This window comes from Onychostoma macrolepis, chromosome 25 (genome assembly GCF_012432095.1).
Source record: "Onychostoma macrolepis isolate SWU-2019 chromosome 25, ASM1243209v1, whole genome shotgun sequence".
In the NCBI taxonomy this organism is placed as follows: Eukaryota; Metazoa; Chordata; class Actinopteri; order Cypriniformes; family Cyprinidae; genus Onychostoma; species Onychostoma macrolepis.
This window is the reverse complement of record NC_081179.1, coordinates 14,099,865-14,121,536: the sequence shown is the minus strand read 5'-3', so window position 1 is coordinate 14,121,536 and position 21,672 is coordinate 14,099,865. Positions and strand designations below refer to the sequence as shown.

At 34.0% G+C, this 21,672-nt stretch overlaps 1 protein-coding gene across 4 annotated transcripts in view; it reads left to right on the top strand.

Annotated features, from left to right (window-relative positions):
* Nucleotides 1-21,672, top strand: part of immp2l (inner mitochondrial membrane peptidase subunit 2) — a 105,489-nt gene that overhangs the window by 51,024 nt on the left and 32,793 nt on the right. The gene's annotated exons all lie outside the window — the stretch shown is intronic.

Genomic DNA, 21,672 nt, shown 5'->3' with positions numbered 1-21,672 from the left:
ATATATATATATATATATAATTTAGAATTTAGTGTTTGATAATTTTATTAAATTTCTGTGTATTTCCTACTTGTTGAAGGGCACAGGTAGGTAAATATGACATTTATTATAGTGGGTTTATGTGGAGATTGTTTTATGTTCACAAATTATAAGTTGTTATTAAGTCTAATAAATATTCAAATTGATAGCTCTCAATTTTTGATGTTGAATGGCTATAGTCAATGGTTAAACATTATGGGGAAAAAATTCATAGAGACATCAGTAGAATTGATACTCACCTTTAGTTATAAGAAAGATGGTATTAAGCTTAAGATTTAAACTTATGACTTATGTTTAATGTTTAGTGTGATTCATCACGATTATATTTTTAATTGATTGACATCACTAATATATATATATATATATATATATATATATATATATATATATATATATATATATATATTTATATATACATACATACGTAGTTTGGCCTATTCAACACTGTTACTGTTGGTTTGATGTTCCATGATTTACGCCTCCCATACCTCTTAACATTTAATATGTATTACTCCAGATTTGTCCTAAACCAAGGCACTTACAGTGATTCTCCATCTCTTTGAGTCCAAGATCGGGTTTCTTTCAGACATGATGAGTCTGAAGGCTAAAGCTAAATTCCGTCTCATTACAGAATTGTCCCTGGTCTTATTGAGCATGATTGATCAGTGTACTTAATTTTTTAAGCTGTTTCATGGTCTTTCATAAATGTATCCTTCATTAAGGATATAATGAATGCACAGACAAACACACAGACAGTCTATTAGTGTAGAGTTGAAGTCCACACGTAATGGATTCAACGTGCCTCACTGCAGGATATGTAATGTAATGTAATGCTGTTAATGGCCCAAATTAAATCAAATATTCTTGGGTTGAATCCCCTCATGGTTGAAGCAAGAGCAGATGGAAGGTAAATATCTTCAAAGAAGTTAAATATCTTCATATCTCATCCACCCAGCTTTTATTAACCCCAATTCTCAGAGCCATATTGTCTTTTGAGCTTTGCGAGAAGTGGTTTTTACTGAAAAGAAGAAAAAAAAGAAAAGAACTTGATAAACTTCTTAGCCTAGAAAGTTTGTGGTAAAAAGTATTTATAGCCTATGTGTACTGTATATAGCTTATGTACTACCGTTTGAAAGTTTTGAAAGTTTTTTTTTTTTAAGGATGCATTAAATTGATGAAAAGTGACAGAAAAGTCTTTACAATGTTATAAACAACAAACAAAATACTAAGATACACTGCAAAAATGTGTTGTGTTTTCAGCATTGATGATAATATGAAATGTTTCTTGAGCATCAATTTGGCATATTAGAATGTTTTCTCATGGAAAACTGCATGAAAATTAGAGTGGTAATGTGTAGAGTGATAACCTTCCAATTCAATCAACATTTTAACTCACAGAAACCACTGAAGTTCTTTTTGTATTCATGGGTGACAAAGTGCATTATATTAACAGCAAAATATCACATACAGTATCTGCCAAATCGCCCAGCTCTAGTGCAAAGTTCACCTTCAATCTACTGAACCAGACCAAAACCGGCAATTGTGATAGCAACAACCAATTATTTAAACTTCCACTTTCCCTGAAGGTGCTGCTCATATCAGAGGTCTTGCTTGCTTGCTTTCTCTTTCCGCTGTTGTTTTCTTTGGTTGCTGAATTAAGATCAGACTGCAAGAGATCGAACTGCTCTCCAGCGTGCGGCTGAAAGACCCAATTTAACCAGAATCGGTAAAACCTAACGCCTGAGAGGAATGATCTTAGAAAGCCTAAGTGGCCCTGTGTAGCACATATCTGCTTTCACGCGCTCTCTCTCTGCAGGCTGTTATTTGACTGCTAGCTTCCTGTGGATTGGGTCATTCTGTGCTGCTTCCCATCCACTCCATCTGTTCTGTCCTCATCATGCTGAAGTGAGGACACTTGGGGTCACTACTTAGTGTGTGTATATCATAGTATATTACTTGGTATAAAACATAAAATTAATAAAATTATATATAATATACGTAATTTAATATGACATAATACAACATAACTGATAACCATATAACTAATAAGAAAAAAAACTAAAGGAAATAGTTATTTCAATGAAAAAATATCAAATGTGAGCTGTCAATGTGAATGTCAATTTATGTTATTTTTTCACTGTAAATTATAAGATAATACTCTTTTTCTCTCCCAAAATCTGTACATTTACAAGTATTTTACTGTAAAATCACATGGAATGTCCCATTTCAGTTTTTCATTGTATAGAGCAGCGGAACTTATTGTTACCCAATTAACAGGTTTTTATAAGACAGTCTTCTTACCATTAAAATTAGGATCATTTTACATAGTGCATGTCATATAGAACAAATTTAAAGTAATTTTATGGTGCTTTTTTGTCCATCTGACAGACCTAGTCCCCATCCACTTTCATTGTATAAAAGACAGCAACATGAACATTCCTCAAATCATCTCCTTTTGTGTTTTACGGACAAAAATGTGTTGTGGTACTCTCTTGAACCCACATCGAAGACTGACACGGAAAAGGAGAAATTGTTGAATAAAGTCGTTATTTTTGTTTTCTTTGCACACAAAAAGTGTTCCTGTAGCTTCATAACGTTACGGTTGAACCACTTGGAACGAAATAAGGATGAGTACTTAATAATAGAATAAAATTTTGGGTGAACTACCCCTTTAAAAACAAATATCGAAAGCAGTAGTTAATGACTTTTTTTAAGCAAATCCTTTGTTATATTTTCCAAATAGATGAAATAAGTAGAGACGAAACAATGATAAATGTGGCCTGTTTTCCGTCAGCTGTAGCCTAATTATTACAAGAGGAGAAAAACAATGTGATTGACGCATTTATTGTCACCAACAGCAAATGTCACAGAAAGTCTCTCACCTAATTTAGCACAGAGTAACTTTTAATTGAAACGTTTTATGGGGGATTTGAAGTCCTGGTTTGTTTGTGTGACACTCTACTCTTGCGGATAAAAAGGGACTTGTGGAAAACTCAATCTGTTGTTTGTTTGTAGTTTCTGTTTGTTTGACCTTACTGGCTTTTGAAAAGAAAATGAGGAATTTTGCTTTTCCTATTATTTTTTATATATATACTTTTTTCTTCTCTGTAAAGGGAAAAAACAAATAAAAAGCAGTAGAAAAAAAAAAAGTTGAATCCTTTACCCCCAGTTTATGCATAAAGCCATCAAAAATCTTTAACTTACTGATTTTTCCACACTTTCATTAAATGCAATGCAATCATAAGTTTCCAAGATTTTTCCCTGTACTCTCTTGTGCTGCGAGTGCTGCTATACGTCTTCTCCTCAGGAGATGTAATTCATCTTTGTAATTTATCACGGTTTTCGGCCGTTGAGCTCATTAATTAGTTCTTCCCTTTGCCTTTTAGCTGTCATGGCAACATCGCAGCTAGACTCTTGGCGTCACACAGGGCTTTCAAAATTAGCATTGCAGAGTGTAATTTCTTATCAGGGCATTTTAACCCTGTATGTCACCTTTCATACAGTCCCGCTGCTGTTATCTAATGAATAGCGAAAGCCTTTTGTTTTGTAATTAGCGATTAATTATCTAAATGAAAGGAGCATTGCGTGAATGGCCACGTTTGTTTACTGTCACTCTTATTACTTGACACATTATTACAATGCAAAGCGAAATGTGTTCTTGTCGATGCATTTCTTTTCTCAAATGCTTTTTGTCCCTCCAGGGTTTGCCGTTTCTCTATTCAAAGCTTAGTTTTGGAAGTAAAATGGTTGGCTAAGTGAGAATTACACACTTAGATAAATCATTGTACTATAATTCAGCATTTTCCGGAGAACTGTCTGATGAAAGATTGTGCAAGCCTGACGGCACTTATAAAAATTCACATTGATTACGCAATGCAGTTCTCAAGAGACTTCTTGGCATGCACTTCAGTTCAGTATGCTTTACAGGTGTGTGGTTTCATATGCAATAAACTAATGCAACTAATGCAAGACCTTCCAAACCGACTGTTAATTTAGTTCAAGTGGTAATGGTCAAACAAATACTGTTAATAAAATCTCAAGTGGACCTGTGTGTATCATATTCGATAATACCACTATTTTCACTCGCCCTCTAGAACAAAAGACGTATATCTTAATGTTTTTAAGCACACAGATACAGACTTTAATAGCCTAACCAAAACCCTTTGCTCTCTTAGTCTGGATACATTAGTGCCATTTTTTTCAATGTTTTGCTGTCAAAAAAGGTCTGTTGTCTATATTCAGCAGTGAAGCGATGCATGAACAGAAGTCAAACAGAAGTCTTTATCAAACCAAGCAGCTTTCTGTTGCTCAGTGCAGCAAATTTGTTTGACCAGCTTGAACCAGTTGCAAAATCAAAACCCTTGCATGCAATTCCAGATTGCATGGATTCCTGTTGAAATGACTGGATTTTGCCCACTAAAACTGGCTGAAAAAATCCAAAACTTAGTATGCTGCTTACCTAGAAAGCATTTTAATGGAAACTGGACAAAGACCCAGATAAAGTTTCAAAAGGTAGGCAGGACATTATCCTACATTCTGAGACAGCTGGTAAGTTCCAAAGCAGCAATGCATGTATTTCTTTGCAAGGAATGCAATCCCTGAATTCACTGAAAGGCTGTGTGAAGTCATCCATGATTGTAAAAGGAGACAAGAAAACACCGAACTAGGTCTGTAGCGATTTGTTGATTTTATTCAACTATTCGATTATTATTTTTTTAAATCCTCGACTTCATTTTGCCCCCGTCGACTAACCGGCAAAATACCGGAAGTGGCGCATTTCACGTACGATAATCCATAAAACACATTATTAGACTGTTTTCCAAGGCTGCATGATATATCAAACCGATTTAAAATCATAATTAAGCATAATTGTGAATTCACAAATGCTACGATTTAATTAAATAATTATATGCGATGCAGTTCTAATATAGTATATGCGCTTTAATTATTTACATGCGTGTAGGTTACGTTCGTGCCTCACACAGCTGCTCCTTATCATTTACATGTGAGGAGCCTCTCAAACCCCGTCTCTGCATGTTGTTGTGAGTTTGGGTTTATTACAAGGTTCATCTGGGAACGCAACGTGCGCCATTTCATCAGATTTGTAAAGGAAATCATTTATAAATCTACGCAAACACAGGAGAATACATCGCGATTTCAAAATAAAAGCTCAAACCCTCACTCTGAGTTTAGGTTTTGATGTCCACATATTCATTTAATTACAGTGGCTATAGCATTTCTGTCCTAAAGAAATGGCCAAATATTAAAGCTTAAGTGGACATTTGAATTAAATGGTGCTTGGTCAATATTAAACAAGGATTAGATCGCACAGTAATGTGTAAAAACAATCATCAGGCCGTCTGCGCCCCCTGCAGGCCTTTGTTGTTATGCGTAATGTGCATTAGCTCTATTGTTTATAATACACTTTGTATTTTAACATTTTAACATTTTTGTTCAATAAAACCATATGATTTCTTGCTTTTGATACTTTATTTGAACTAATTATTATTGCCTCATTGCTATTATATGTGTATTTTAAGTAAATTTAAAGGCTACTGTTCACTTGCTTCTATTTTTATTACCACAAAAAAATATATATATAATTATAGGGCCCTATGAAATCCGTTTTATTTCCAAATTCAGTTTTTTTTTCCATTAATTTTTTTAAATAAATTTTATTAATCAAAAAACCTTAGGGTTGTGCCAATGGACGATAGTATGGTTTATGGAGTCAGAGATATTTCCTGTGGCATTGCCTTGACGATAGCAAGACGATTAATATTATTATTATTATTATTATTATTATTAGGATAGTAATACTATTACTATATGCGAATTCTCTCATCATAAACAACAAAGTGCAGATGTACGTGCGATGTAAGTATAAGAGATTTATTCATCTTACGGTGTAGATTCACTAATTATAACCGGTGTGTTTTTAAAGTGCATAAACTTGCGCTAGACTGAGCTTCTGATGAGATCTTTGGTAATGTAAATGTTCTTTGCTCATTTTCTGTAGCTGCTTTTTGAATAACCGAGGAAATGAAAGCATTATAATCAGTAACTTAAGATGTTTCTATTAATTTGTTTTCATGTTAAATACAAGTTCAGTCATTAGGCAGCTTTTAGCCTTAGGCTGGAGTTGGTTCACTTTTCAGCAATGAAACTAAGTAAATAAATAATTAAATTGCCTAAATTAGCACGATAATATTGTGGATTGGCGATCTCACAGGTTGACGATAGGACGATATGAAAATTGAGCATATCGCCCAACACTAAAAAGCCTGTCTAATTAATTGAGTTTTACATTTTTCTCTTTACCAAATTCTGTTTTGCATTATTTTCTGGATTCCATTTTAATGGTTCCATTATAAAATGACAAAGAGCAAGCAACACACAGAGCAAGCACATCGATCTCAAATGGGTGAGACTAAAGAAGCATATTAGAAATGCGAAGTCGACAACACCAAAGCTCCAAAAGTATCAAAAAATGTATTTAAAAAACTTTTGCATAGTGTGTTACATTTCGAGCACGCAGGCTCTTCATCAGACAAATGAACAACACTGATATGCCACTCTTTATACCTCCAGGTGATCAAAGGTCACGTGACCTAATACAATATTACCATAATAATAATACCCCAACAAATAAACCAAAACAATAACATATCAATCAAGGGAAAAAATTAAAGAGAAAAAGAAAAACAGAACATATAAAGCTATGCAAAATACAATTCTCAATATACAATTGATACCTGCCTACGTACATAAATTCAGCCAGTACCATCAAAACCTTTATTAGAGCTGTAAAAAAGCTATATAAATAGATAGATATTTTATATTTAAAGAAATGGATGAATATCAAAGTCCTCATTTAATCCTCTCGGGGACAACATATCTAATGTTGAAAATCCAAAAGGCCTCACGTTGTAAAAGTAATTTATTAATATCACCACCGCGCCGTGGACACTTGACTGCCTCTATTCCTATGTACTGAAGAGTGGAAACGGAGTGTCTCGAGTTTGCAAAATGCTGAGCTACTGGACTTTTTTTCAACTCTAATTGCACACCGATGTTCAGAAATATGAATTTTCAAAGGTCTACTAGTCTTACCAACATAGCATATCTAATGTTATATATATATATATATATTTTTTTATTTTTCTCCTAAATAAATTCTGGTAAATACTCCTTTAAAAAGTGTTTTTTTATTATAGTTTTATTATTAGTAGACTAGAACACGTGCATGTTGTCATTCTTACTCTATAATACTGAACTTTGATTTCAGTGATTTGGACACTTGCTTCTTGTACTCTATGTTGCACTTTACTTTTGCTTTAAAAAAAAAAAAGGATTTCATAGAAATCTGGATTTCATTTGAATATTTAATAAAATATTCTTAAGTAAAATTGTTGATATTTTTGTGGGAAATTAATCGTTTAGATTAATTGTTAGTGGCAGCCCTACACTAAACACACTCGAAAAAATGCTGGGTTAAAAACAACCTTTTCTGGGTTATTTGGCAACCCAGCGCTGGGTAAATATTGGACAGAACACATGCTATTTTGATCCAGCTTGTTAGGTTTTATACAGTAACCCATTTTCTGGGTTGTTTTTGACATGCTGGGTCAGTCAACCAATTGAAGGTTTTTCATTTTAAATAATAAAAATGCCCTCTAAAATCTGTTTAAATATGGACAAAAACAGTGTACAGTATATGTTTTATTGTGTAGATCCAATGGATGCTGTGTTTGTAGAAGGCTAATGCAGAGGATCCATTGGTGTGTCAGTGATACAATGCTACATTTCTCCAAATCTGTTCCGATGAAAAAACGAACCTCTTGAATGGCCTAAGCATGAGTAAGTTTTCAGCAAATGTTTCATTTTTTTCGTTGAACTGTTTCTTTAAACTATGATTTTGACTCAGATTTGTTTTTTTTGCTTGTTGAAGTACTGTGTAAAACATGCTCGCAAAAATTCCAATGGAATCAATTGTAAGTCAAGTCACCCGTGTGATTCCATTGAGAAACATCTATTTGTGTGGCCTATGGATTTGTCGCCTTAGTAGAGTATTACAAATCAGTTGTTTGCTTGTAGAAGGCAGCTGCCTAAATGTGCACAGTAACCAGCACAAATTTTGTGCTAAATGATAAAATGTATTGTATTAATTCCCTCAGAACTTAATGGGAATATTGTTTTGGTGTATCTCAGTGCAGCGGCGCCTTATGGTTTCCGGACCCCCTGAACATCATATTGACTTGGGCTCCCACGATCGCGTTCCTGGGGTGGAAGGGGTTATCCCCTCTGTAAAAATCGCGTTCCTGGGCCCCCTCTCCCTGGCTGGGCCCTTGGAATCGTCCTAAACTTCCCCCCGTTACGGCACCCCTTTATCAGTGTCTTTGCTGTTTTCATAATGTCAGCCATTTTGAAGTCTAGAGAGTCATTTTACCCCTGATCGCTGCACATGTTGTGATTGTAATTGAGAGTGTGCACTCAATTCACTCTCAACTAATAAAACTACTAGTACATTAAAATAAGATGGCTTCTCAGCCGAAGAATTGCCTTTTGAATTAGAGTGCTTTGTACACAATAGGATTAACAGTAAAACCTTGATACACTCTTTGAGGATAATGACTGTGATAATGACGATATGTGAAAGTCATTCTTTTATGCGGCCTCCTCGTCAAATGCAGCCTAGACTTTAATTTCTACATCTACATTTGAATGCAGTAAACTAAAGGACAGTATTTGTGTTTCTGTCTGCATAGCATCCCCCCTTTCCAGATCACTGTTCACTGTCTTGGCAGTGATTCAATCCCGTCTTTCTCTCTCTTTAGACTCTCCACAGGTGTGCAGTTGCCAAGGAGACTTGTGTTCAAGGCTTGGCGTCCCACATATATTCATATTCTTCAGGCTAGCTTGGATATTTCAGCTACTGTAATGTGTGTTTTAGCAATTCTGTCCTTTGCATTTTGAACTGCCAGTGTTTGTTAAAGTTAAAGTGAGCGTGAAATCAAATATAGTTTGCTCTCCATGATAGAGTGCAACATTACTAAAAAATCACTTTCATTTTCTTCATAGATATAAATGTTTCAATGAGCTCGCTGGTTGCTAAGTGTTGTATGGTTTACCTACACGCTCAAACTGCTCATGTATTTGTGTTTAACTCAGTATTTTGCAATAAACTATTTTGTTTTAAATATATATATATATATATATATATATATATATATATATATATATGTGTGTGTGTGTGTGTATATATATATATATATATATATATATATATATATATGTGTATATGTGTATATATATATATATATATATATATATATATATATGTATGTATGTATGTATGTATTCTTGTGCAGTCTTGTTTTTTCACAATTCAGTCAATTCCAAATGGATAAATGAAAGCGTAGATCAGTGTAGATATTTAATTCAAATTCAAAATATATAGGCTACTCTACTGTTCAAACGTTTGGAGTCAATAAGATTTTTTTAAATGTTTTTGAAAGATTTTACCAAAGCTGCAGGTATTTGAACCAAAATTCAGTAATTTTGTGAAATATTATTACAATTTAAAGTAACTGTTTTCTGGTTTAATGTTTCTTAAAATGTAATTTATTTAATTTATTTTACATTTTTATCATTGTTGAAAACCGTTGTGGTTTTTACCATTTTTGTGGAAACCATGATACAGGATTTATTTAAAATATTAATGTTTTATAAATTATTTTATAATATTAGATTAAAGATAACTTAAATCTAACATATGTAATTATTTTATAAATTCAGTCATTTATTTTGGGTTTGGTACAGTAACAAACAGATCATTTAATTTTGCAAACAACATATTGACTTCATAATATCAGCTGGAGGTCTCTCATAAGGTTCCAGTTCCAGTTATACGTTCGCATGAATGGAACCATAATATTGTCAGAACTATATTGCTACAGTATAGATTTCTGTATTTCTGAAATGACATCAAAACGCTGTGTGGCTGTAACAAAGGAGTGTTGTTAACACCGATCTAAGCGATAACAGGTGAAGCCACAGAGGCTCCTCGACTGTCAGCTCGACATCCTCAGGCGTTCTGAGAGACTAACTCTCACTGTCAGTTCCAATGCAAGCTCTGTCACTGCCAATGTGGCTTTCCAGCAGAAGTCAGACATCACTCTGACATTACAATGCAGCCCGGCTTGCCCACACATGACAGTGACTGATGTTCGTTCTTGTAAATGACTCGTCTTTTATGGAGGTGACGACTTTGTTGGTCTCGTGGCGCCTCTCGTTTCACCTCATCACACTGATTGGTCGACGTGTCTGTTCGTCTTTTTCTGACGTGGGTGAACACCAGCCTGTTCCTCAGAGGTATCCTTTGAATTCTTGCTGTCAGGTTTCTGGACGTTCTCATTGTAAATGATTTACCCCAAGGACAGTCAGATGTTGCATAGGTTTCAAATTAGATGTTGTTGTTTTCTTTTGGACCACACAGTGATAAATAGTTGGACTGTGTATTGATAGAACAGATTTGATTTGATTTATTTATTTTTGATTTCCATTTAAATTTGATTTGATTCTGATTTATAAGTTCTCAATTAAATTCTGATGATGATTTAAATTTGATTTGAGTCTAATTCTCAAGCTCTTAATTCTATTCATATTCTGATTCCAATTTAATTCATTTTTATTCTTATTTACAAGCTCTTAAGTTCTGCTTATGATTTCATTTTGATTATATTTCAATTCACAAGCTTTTGATTTTTATTCTGATTTAAATTTCATTTTGATTGACAAGCTCTCGATTCAGTTCCAATTTTAATGTGATTCTGATTCACAGGCTCTCAAATTGATTTCCATTTAAATTCGATTTGGTTTGTTTCTGATTCACAAGCTTTCAATTCAATTCTGATTATTTAAATTTGATTTGATTCTGATTCTCTATCTCTCAATTCAGTTCTGATTCTGATTTGATTTTTGATTAATTTCTGATTTCATTCAGATTAGATTATGATTCACAAGTTCTCAATTAAATTCTGATTATGATTTCAATTTGATTAGCTACTGATTCTCAAGCTCTCAGTTTAATTCTGATTCTGATTCCAATTTGATTCATTTTGATTGTCATTTACAAGCTCTTGATTAAGTTTTGATTCTAATTTCAATTTGATTATATTTAAATTCACAAGCTTTTGATTTTGATTGTGATTTCAGTTTTATTGATTGACAAGCTCTTGATTCAGTTCCAATTTTAATTTGATTCTGATTCACAAGCTCTCGATTCATTTCTGATTTCATTTAACTGGATTCCAATTCATAAGCTCTCTCAATTTCATTCCAAGTTGTTTAAACATATATTCATTTGGAAAAAATTCAGGTACATCACGTCAGTTTTTTATAACTCAACTAATGCTGTAAACTGTTTTTTTTTCTTCTGATTCAGTTAGATTTCATTTCACTTCACAAGCTCTCGATTCCAGTCTGTTTCCAATTTGTTTAAATTAAATTCCAATTCTGATTCCAATTTAAATTAGATTAGAATCATTTTCAGTTCCCAAGCTCTCAATTAAATTTTGATTTCAATTTGATTTGTTTCCTATTCACAAGCTCTCGATTCGACTCCTATTTGAATTTTATTTGAATTTATTTGGAAATATTGCTGGTTTAGGTCAGTTTTTCTGAAGCAAATAAAAAAAACATATAGGCCTATTTGTAAATAAGTCATTTTAAAGATGAGGCTATGTTCATCAAAAATAACACAAAACATACACTTTAAAACAACTGAATTGGACAGTGAAGTTTCATTCCAATCTAATTGAAAATAACATAGACTGAAACATCAGTTTTAGTGTATAAGAGTCAATATTTTTCCCCACCCTTGTTAACTATCCAAACCTTGAAATGTCCATGAAAATCTTGTGAAAAAACACAAAACCACAAGGTCAGTCAGAAAAAAAAGCGTTTATGTATGTGCACATGTATGCATGTCCTCACGGCTTGCTTTGTTGAAGTGTGCTGGTGTGTATATATGTGAGTGAATATAGAAAGAGCACTTTGACCTGTATGCACACAACTACATGATCAAGCTATTCAAGCAACACTGAATGAACCTCATATGAATTTACATTCTTCTAACTCTCATTCACTAAGCAATCTGTGCGAATGGACGACCGTCGTCATTAACGTATTGATTTTCACTGACAAAGAGCCGGCATTGGCTACAGGATGATTTTCAGTTCCAAGCAAAATGAAAAATCCCCAATTTATTTCAATTTGCTCACCACTTCAGGCTGAAGATGCGTGTGTGCGTGTGTGTAGATGCAGTTTTAGATGAAGTATTTACCCTGAGCCAGGACAGATTACACTGGGTCTAACAGACCTAAGGCTGTAATTAAACCCACTGAGAAATCAGGCCAAACACTAAGGCGGCCTCTATTTCTCAGAGACAGGCTGAAACGTCAGCTTTTTAAAGGCCACAATAAGGGCTTAAGAACCTCTCCAAAACTCTAATCAGGCACAATAGTCATTTATTCCCTCCGATTTGTCACAAAGCAATAAAAGATTCAAAATAAACTCGTTTCACCTTAAAGAAAGTCCTCAAGGTTTGTCTTTAAATGCTGTCAGTCTGATGTTTGGATGAGTTCTTATTTGTCCTAAATATTGTAAGAGACTGAATTAGCTACTGTATGACAAAGTTCATGGAGTACCTTGTCTGTGAGGTACATTTACTGTAGAAAGCATGTGTTGAAGGTCATGGAAACAGTGAGTTGAAACTGAGAATGGATCATTCTTTTGAGTTGGCAATGAACTGGTTGATTGAGTTGAGTTGATTGAGAAAAACTCATTTATGAAGCTTAGCACACGGGTCTGAAGCAGCACATCCAACTGATAAGAACTTTGAATGAATAATAATAATCAGAAATGTTTTTGAGCATCAAATCAGCATATTAGAATGATTTCTGAAGGATCATGTGACACCGAAGACTGGAGCTAATTCAGCTTTGTATTATAGGAATGAATTATATAAAATGCATTGCATTTAAAATGTATTAAAATAGGACATTTGTTTTAAATGTTGGTCGTATTTTACAGTAGTGTTTACTGTATTTTTGATCAAATAAATACAGTCTCTGGGCGTTTTGAAGTCGTATTTTACATTAATATTACATTTATATAAATGTCCATGTTCATTATTTAGTATTATTGTGTGTGTGTGTGTGTGTGTGTGTGTGTGTGCATGTATACATAGAAAGCACACTTAAATAAAAATAAAAATTCAATATAAATGTATGGAAACTATTGCAATATCAAGCACAATCATTCTGAAATGATTGTGAAAAAAGATAAAACAGTAATCAGATGTAAATCAAAACCTGTAAATTATCGGCATGGTCTTCATTGCATGATTATTAGATATAATACATATGTACAGTAATAGTTTGAAAAGCAGATCTATAATAAAATACAGTCTAAATACAGTTTTTGTGCCTCACCAATACTGTAAGATTGGTATTTTTATTTTATTTTTTATTTTTTTAGAATTTTTGTCATAATGTTTGACATAATATTTGTCATAGTATGTCAAATATTTGTCATAATGCAATTTTGTCATTCTCTGACACTGTTTCAACACCTGCTGGAATTGTTTAGCAGCTGAACAGTCAAAAAAAAAAAACGTTTGAATCTTCTGAATACGAAAACTACGAGAGGTCCCTGTGCAGTATTTCAAGATGTTCACAGAGATGCATTGTTCTCTGTTAAAATCTGGCATGTTTTCATGCCTAACTTGGTCTGAACAGGTGTTTTGAGTTCACTGAATCTTTGAAAACAGGCACTTTGCAGAGAGTGAAAAGATTTGGGTCATTCAAATTTGATGAGGCCAGTTTCAAATCTGCTATTGGAACATTCAGAGTAAATTTTGTGGACTTTCTGCAATGTGCCATGTACTTTCACAAAAGCTGTGCGCTAATGTACAGTAACAGTTTTGAAAATATCTTTCTGCTTATGATTTTAAGGAAAAATTAATATATGTGACTGTATAGTGATCATAACACCTGCAAAAACTTGAATTATGTTGTCAGATAGTTCATGATAATTTTTTTAAACACTAAAAGCCTACGTGGTTATGTTTTATTACAGCACACAGTGTTTAATGAGACCCTCAGTTACACAGCTGTTGTCTTGAAAAGTTAAAAATAGTCTGTTGTCATGTTCTCCGATGGAGCTGGGCGGCGTGTGAAAGCAGAAGGCTCACCAGGCTTTATGAACTGTCTAATTAAGTTCGTAGCAGTTGACGTGAGTCAAGTGGCTTATTTCTCCAGATGCTTCAGGAGTACAAGTATTTTGAAGCCGGATGATAAATCTGTAAGCTCTCTGCGGCGTTACCCAGGAACGAGTGGCCCTTAGAGTCACATGCAAGTCGAGAATGAATTAATCAGAGCACAACATGATGACACAGGAATGAGGACGGGTGTGTGTGTGTGTGTGTGTGTGTGTGTGTTTGTGCATGTAACTGTGTTATCCACATCATTTCTGTAGCGTGGGCTGATGACTCTTTGATGCCCTTGCTTGAGCGTTCGTCTCAGCATGAGCTGCGATCGATCGAGATGTTTATCTGAGAAGAAGATGCCAAACTGGAAGGACGTTTGATTGTCATTAGAGATATGAGATTGCAATCTTTGCTCACATGTCAGTCAGTCAGTGTTACAGCTGTGCACTGCCAGACTCATTTACAGTTATCTTGTAAGATTTAAGAATTGATTTTGATTAGGAATTTTATGTGAAGTATGTACAGCAGTCCTTGAATTTGATTGGTCGAGCAGTGTTCTAATTGGAACTGTTTTCTTTGGCAGAGGAAGAAAAAAAAAATGAACCAACTGGCCAAATTTTGCCAAAATGTAACTTACTTTGTAAGTTTTGTATTGTTTATGGAAGCAATATCATACTTTCATTTAAGCTCTCATACTAAATATTATGATTGCTTTTTTTGTGGCTGATACCAAATTTTAATTTTTTCGTTGTTTAATTTCAGATTTTTGACACAAATAAATGATCACTATACTACAAAATAAAAATATGCATTCTTCTTATTATTTTGTTGTTAGAAAGAGCTACTATTATTTTTTTTTTACTACTGTTTTTATATATTTATTTTATTTATTAGTTGTTGTTTAAGTTATTTTATTTATGCAAAATTGTTTTACATGTTTTATGGATGCAAATTTATTTTCATGTTTGTTTTGTGCTACTGTGTGGTATCAGATATGGGTCTTGCATGCATTATTGTTGTATGCGTTCATCAGCACACATGGATGTAAATAAGAAACAGCACCTGAATCAGTCTGTTTGAAATCACAGTGCTGAATTATTTTGGATGGGAGCTTCAACGTTTTTAGGAATGTAGGCGATCTGGGAACGTTTAATACAGTATTTATTTTCTATTTAAAAATAGAAAGCTGGCGTACAAGCCACAAAAGAACAGATGGAACCTAACAATTAACAATAGAAAAATGCACACTTGAATGCAAAGATGTACAAGTTTTATTATACTCTCTCAAACTCATAAACAATGGCCACAAGTACTTTTAAAATAACACACACACATAATTGACATTACAAATGAAATATACCCAGGTGAACCAGAATCGAATCTGCAAAATCTGTATTGTTACCCTGCCCTAATGACTGTGATGTTCACGTACTTTTGCCCATATAGTGTAAAATACACAACAAATGCATACTTTAGTTTTGTGCAGAGATATTTCTAAATCATCCATGTTACTTTTGATGAATGTCTCATTCCAGAAGACCCAACGTTTTTAGAAATGTTCCTTTGTTCCTTAGAATGAAAAACTTTTTGAAATTTTGAATCATTTCAAATCTGTCAAGTGTTTATTTTTAGCGAAGCACCAGGTGTTGTTTTTATATGACTTTCCTCTGCTGTTTCTCAGGATGTGCTGTTGAAGTTGCCCCTCGCTGCTGAACTGAGACCAATTTTATTGTTGCTCCAGCAATGGTTGTGTTTAATTAATGGTTGAGGGGACGCGGTGCACTTGATGCAGTACCAGTAAAGCACCCTCACAGGGGTTAATTGAAGTTCCTCTTTGTTTCTCCAGGGAGAGAGGGTTCGTTTAACTACAGCTTCTCCTCTCTGTTGTCTTCCAGTCGGGCCTGGGCCACATCTTTGTTCTCTGCAGAAATCTTTTGTTTATCTTTCATTACAGTGACTTCATTTTCCTTTCTGCTTTTCATCATCTTAACTGCGGCTCTGGAGGATGGACGGCTCTGGGAATGAGAAGGAATGAACTGAGAGCAGGATATCTAATAGGACGGGGAGATCTTGCCGCACAGTCGGATTAGGGCAGTATAGATATTCGTAAATAGTACATTGCGTCCTTGTCTGGGGTTGGAAACCCTGTTATTTTTATGAAAAAGCATATTCGCAATTAAACATGATTATACTGAACAGCTATGTGTATTAGGACTTAATTAGCAGTAAGCTCTCTATCGTAGTTTGACATTAGCTGCACTTTGGGTCACATAAACATCAAAACTTTAAATATTACTCGTATTTTGTGTGGCAGAAACCTAACCGAATTGAGAAAAATGCATTAAAATTAGACATACTCCAATTAACACTACTGAATCACTTACAGCTAACCTTTAGCAACCAGCAGCGCATTGTAGCATGCTAAATGTCACTATTTTGATGAACATTGAACGAAAACAAATCTCCAGCTGTTATCATCTTCCTCAGAAACGCATAAATTAATTCTTATTTCAACATTTACTCACGCCACGTAGTGTAACGGAAACTCCTGCCTTTTGTTAGCAATACTTTGCTGATGCAATGCTATGCTAATTAATTATTCACATAGTCTCAATGCAAATCAATTAAGGTGTTGGAAAATAAGTGAACACACAAAAAATACACATGAAAGTAAGGGTTAACTATAAAATAAAATTGCATTTTGATTGAACTGTGTTTACAGGACAAGTGTATACCTTATACATATAACGTTGGGTCCAGTCTTCATACATTTAGATGTATATTTGTATAAAGATATAGAAATTATTCATTACAATAATGGTTGACAAAAACAATGGTTTCATGAATCGTCTGTATTTCATAATTATTTTACTATTTCAGCTTTTCTGAAAACCCAATTATAAGCTATTTAATGGTAAGCTCTGCTGTAACAACTTGCCCCATATAATAATGTATAATAATTTCAATGTGTGTTTAATGAGCTATTTTCCCCCTTGGCAATAACAATTTTCAGTAGCTTTTCTTTTCTTTTTAATGTGAAGAAAATATACTCTAGTAGTCCAGTATACTGAGAATTAAAAAAAAAAAAAAAAAGCCCACCTAGATTAAAATAAATGACATCTCTCTGCTGCAAAAGGTGCTTTTGTTTAATCTCATTTTAATATAGTCTGTTGAAAATTGTGAAGCCACACATGGTCTTCCGCTGATAGTGATGTCCCAAACTGCTGACTATGGACCTAATGTGTACATAATTATCTCAAGTTTGCAAGGCTCCAGCTTTTCAAATGGTGTGCTCAAAAGTGTTGAACGCACAATATTAGCACTGCTAAATGAAAAGATTATAGAATGGATTTGAGCATAAATGCAGTATTCAAGCCACAGCAGATTTAGTAGAGCAGATTAAAAACTTAAATAGTTTTCAACCTACTATTACAAAATGTGCTAAAAGATAATGTAGAAGTCTCTCATTTTTATTGTTGTTGTACATATTTTGTGGATAAAGTCTGCATAGTTTAGATGGAATATAATTTGCCTTGATTTGTAGTTTTTGCTTTTGGTGATGTACAAGTGTACTTTTAATGGATCCTACTGAGTTGGTTTTTCCATATAACTAACTTAGCTTTCAAGTTCATTGCTTTGTTGGAATTTAAAATACTGTCAAGTACCAGATGAGCATAATTTAGTGCTAACATCTGAGGATCCCTTGAGAGGTGCATTGAAAACACAGCACACACACACACAAACACACGCGGCGTCACACATGGTGATTTTAGTTTTCCTTTGAAGGGCCGTCATGAAGCGGTGCGCCGGTAGTCACAGTTCAACATTGCGTGATATGCATGACTAAGCGCTGATGTCAAAAACGCTAACAAATAGCATGACTCAACTAAAAGATGCTCTCTGTGGAAAACATCAAGGAATTTGTTCAAGGGAATGTGATATAACAGGCGGAATGCACTGAATCCTTTGATTAATTTTTCAGTGCTTTACTAATTTTTGAAAATGAGGTGAGCGTTTAGAAATATTAACGGCATTAGCAGTAGTAATTAGTCGTTATCCAAAGCTGTTTAGGTTGTTTTGGGATTTTATTAAGAGTTTGCATCCACCCACCTCAGGTCTCTTTGCAGATTGTATTTTTTGGTTCTGTACCGCGGTCTGTTTGCTTCATCAAGGTAAACAGCATGAGCGGTGTACTAGCGCTAGCTGTAAATATGGGGAAAAGTGATGGACTCAGGGGAAAAGATGCCAGCTTCACTCTTTTATTCATGTGTTTCTTCAGTTTTACTGGTAAAACTTAACAATGCCCTGTGGAAAATGCTTTTAGAAAAGCTTTATGTTGTCAAGTGGCGTGCATTTTCACAAGAGACTGGTTTGCTGTCATATACCAAAATGCTATCCACATGCCAGACAATGGTTATCAAACATAATCCTAAACATTTAGAACTGAACTGTGGATGTCAGATATACTTGGGTTTGCACCAGTTTACTATAGTGCAAGTAACTTATTTCATTAGTGATGCACAGTATTAGAAGAAATAATATTGGTATCAGTCAGTGTTGGATATTTAATTCATTTCACCTCATGTTCATTTTATATTTAGATTAGGTATTGTTATTATAAACAATAATAATATAAAATGATGATGAAGATGTGAATATTTGATTGACTGTAATCAGTTACATAGTAACTAATCAATTACGTTTTTGCAAATCATGTGTAATTAAAGTGTTCAATTTTTAAAAATTGAAAATGCAAAACAGAAGCATTAATAATAATATTTAATGATTGATATTTGATTGATTGAAGGTCACTAACCATAATATTTACTATATTTTCTATTTGTAATTTCATTTGCAAATAATGTGCAAAACAGAAACTTAATAATTCAGTTTTATTTTATTTATTTTTTTCTGAATCCCAAATCGACTTTTGTAATTTGTAACATGTATTTATGAATTTCTATACTGGCCTGCAGAGTGCACAGTTAAGATATCCTGAGGTGCTATCCTATCTTTCTTAGGTTCATTTTGCTGACAAGTCCCTACCAATCACAAAACACAAGGCTAGGACTGTGTCAGGAGAGATTTGCAGGATAAAGTCAGCCTCTTTATTCTCTACGGCATCTAACGTCACCTGGGGTTAGAATGTTCCTGGAGCTGTAAGCCTGAACCCAGACAAAGATCAACTTCAAAAGGAAAATCTCTATTAAAACTACACTAGGCTTAAACTAGACAAGAAACGAGGAACTCAAGTCTGTGAAGCTGAGGTTCCCAATGAAAGTTTCAGATTTGACAAGTGTTCAGAGCACAGACATACTGAGAACACACAGACGTTACACAAGTGAACTCAAGCCAGCTTCCAATCTGGGCATAAATCTGGGCATTAATATTACAATATGATTTGAGCAAATTAATTATTGATGGAAATATAAACGGTGTCTACAAGCACAAACTGTTCTACCCTCTTTTTCTTCAGCAGTTTATAGTGAGTCAAGACGGTTTTGCTCGTAACAATGTCACTGCAGGGAGTGGAGGACATTACTATGTTTTTAATATGAGAAACTAGGGAGCACATTTATAGATACATTAACATATTACATCCACCATCGACATTTTCTGAAATCAGCCCGTAAGGCATTATGGGACGATGTCCCATTACCAAAAGCCATTTGCCTATTAACACAAAAAACTGAATTATACCAATAAGATGTTAAAGGTGTTGACAATTATAGCTGTCAAGGTGACCTCTAAAAGTGTGTTTCCAGGGGGGACAATCACTTATACTGTGTTGGCACTTTTTAGAAAGCCATATCGGTGAGTTTCTCGATAACAAATATGGGTACAGATTTTACAAGAAGACACTTTATTAAACCACACCTTAAAACAGTACTAACCAGTCCTAACTTAACTGTTATGGCCCTCCAATTTTGTTTTTGGAGTTGCTGCCCTCCAGTTTTTTAAATGCAAGTCTGTGGACTATTGGTGTGTTCAGATACTTTATGTAAAATAACCAAAGCGTTGTCACTTATGGTAACACTAGGAGGAATAAAAACAAACAAACAATATTTTCACTTGTAAACTGTTTTTCTCAATTCAGCTGACTGTGTTCGCCTCATGGGCTTCAGTTTTAATTATGTAACTACAAAATTTATCACCTTCTTTCAAGAAAAGCGGCATATAAAAATGCTTGGCAATGCCACAATTCATTCCAGGCCTCATAAGAATAATGTCAGATCAAATTTGACCACTTTATGAGCACATTTTACACGTACAGTAAATCACACTGTTCACGTAAATCTCCAGTTCATTCCTATAGGATGTTTTGCAAAGCTTGCCTGTTTTAGCAAGAGAAACCAAGAAAAGTGAGGCTTAGCAAAAGGCCAATTGGTTATCAGTGAAAATGGCAAGAGTGTTATAAACTCACAATTCTACGAAATTGCATACAATATAAACTCAAGTCACAATTAAGTGTTTTAATCTCAGAATCATGGGGAATGAAGTCATAATTGTGAGAGATAAACTCAGAATTGCGAGGAAAAAGTCCGAATTGTGAGATGATTAAATTAAAATGTAATTAAAATTAAAACTTTTTTATATATTGAGGATTAAACAGGCTTTAGTAAAGAGATTTTAGCATGTACGGGAGAAAAAAAAAAAAAAATGACAGAAGTGTTTTCATATTCTACCTCTTGCTTGTCAAACACTTACTTTGTGCTTTTGTTTTTACTTATGTTTTAATTTAATGATTTAAACATCTGTGTTAAAACTTTTTAAAGGAATGGAATATTCATTAAAAAAAAATACTTCCAACATCAGGAATTGATTGGATCTTAAAAAAGTGTTAAATATCAGAATGGAGCCAGACTTTAATGCTAAAACATTGCTATTTGGGTATTGGTTAACATTTTCTGAAAGATGCGGAGCAAGCAATGACATTTTGACTGATTAAACATACAAAATAAGAACAGAAACATGCATTAAGAAAGGAAATTGGGGTATTTTTGACTCGTCAACATGTAATTTAAATCAATAGGCATCATGGACCTTTGACTTTCATGCCATTAATCAAGTTTGGCTTCAAACTGAATGTTTCAAAGTTGTAGGAACATTAAACTAATCATAGCAAACTACAATGCTATTTTGGATTAAAACTTAGAAATTCCACAGAGCTTTTATTCAAGTCTCCTTCAGACGCCCACAAAATATCTCGTGCACATGTACGATTGCTTTCACGGGTAGCCCACTTGTTTATATATAGATATTTCTGTACCTTCATATACAGTGTGTTTGAACTGGACTTCCTCTCCCGCATAAATCATTCGTAAGCATAAGAAGAACACACTTATCTACTTCTCTCAGAC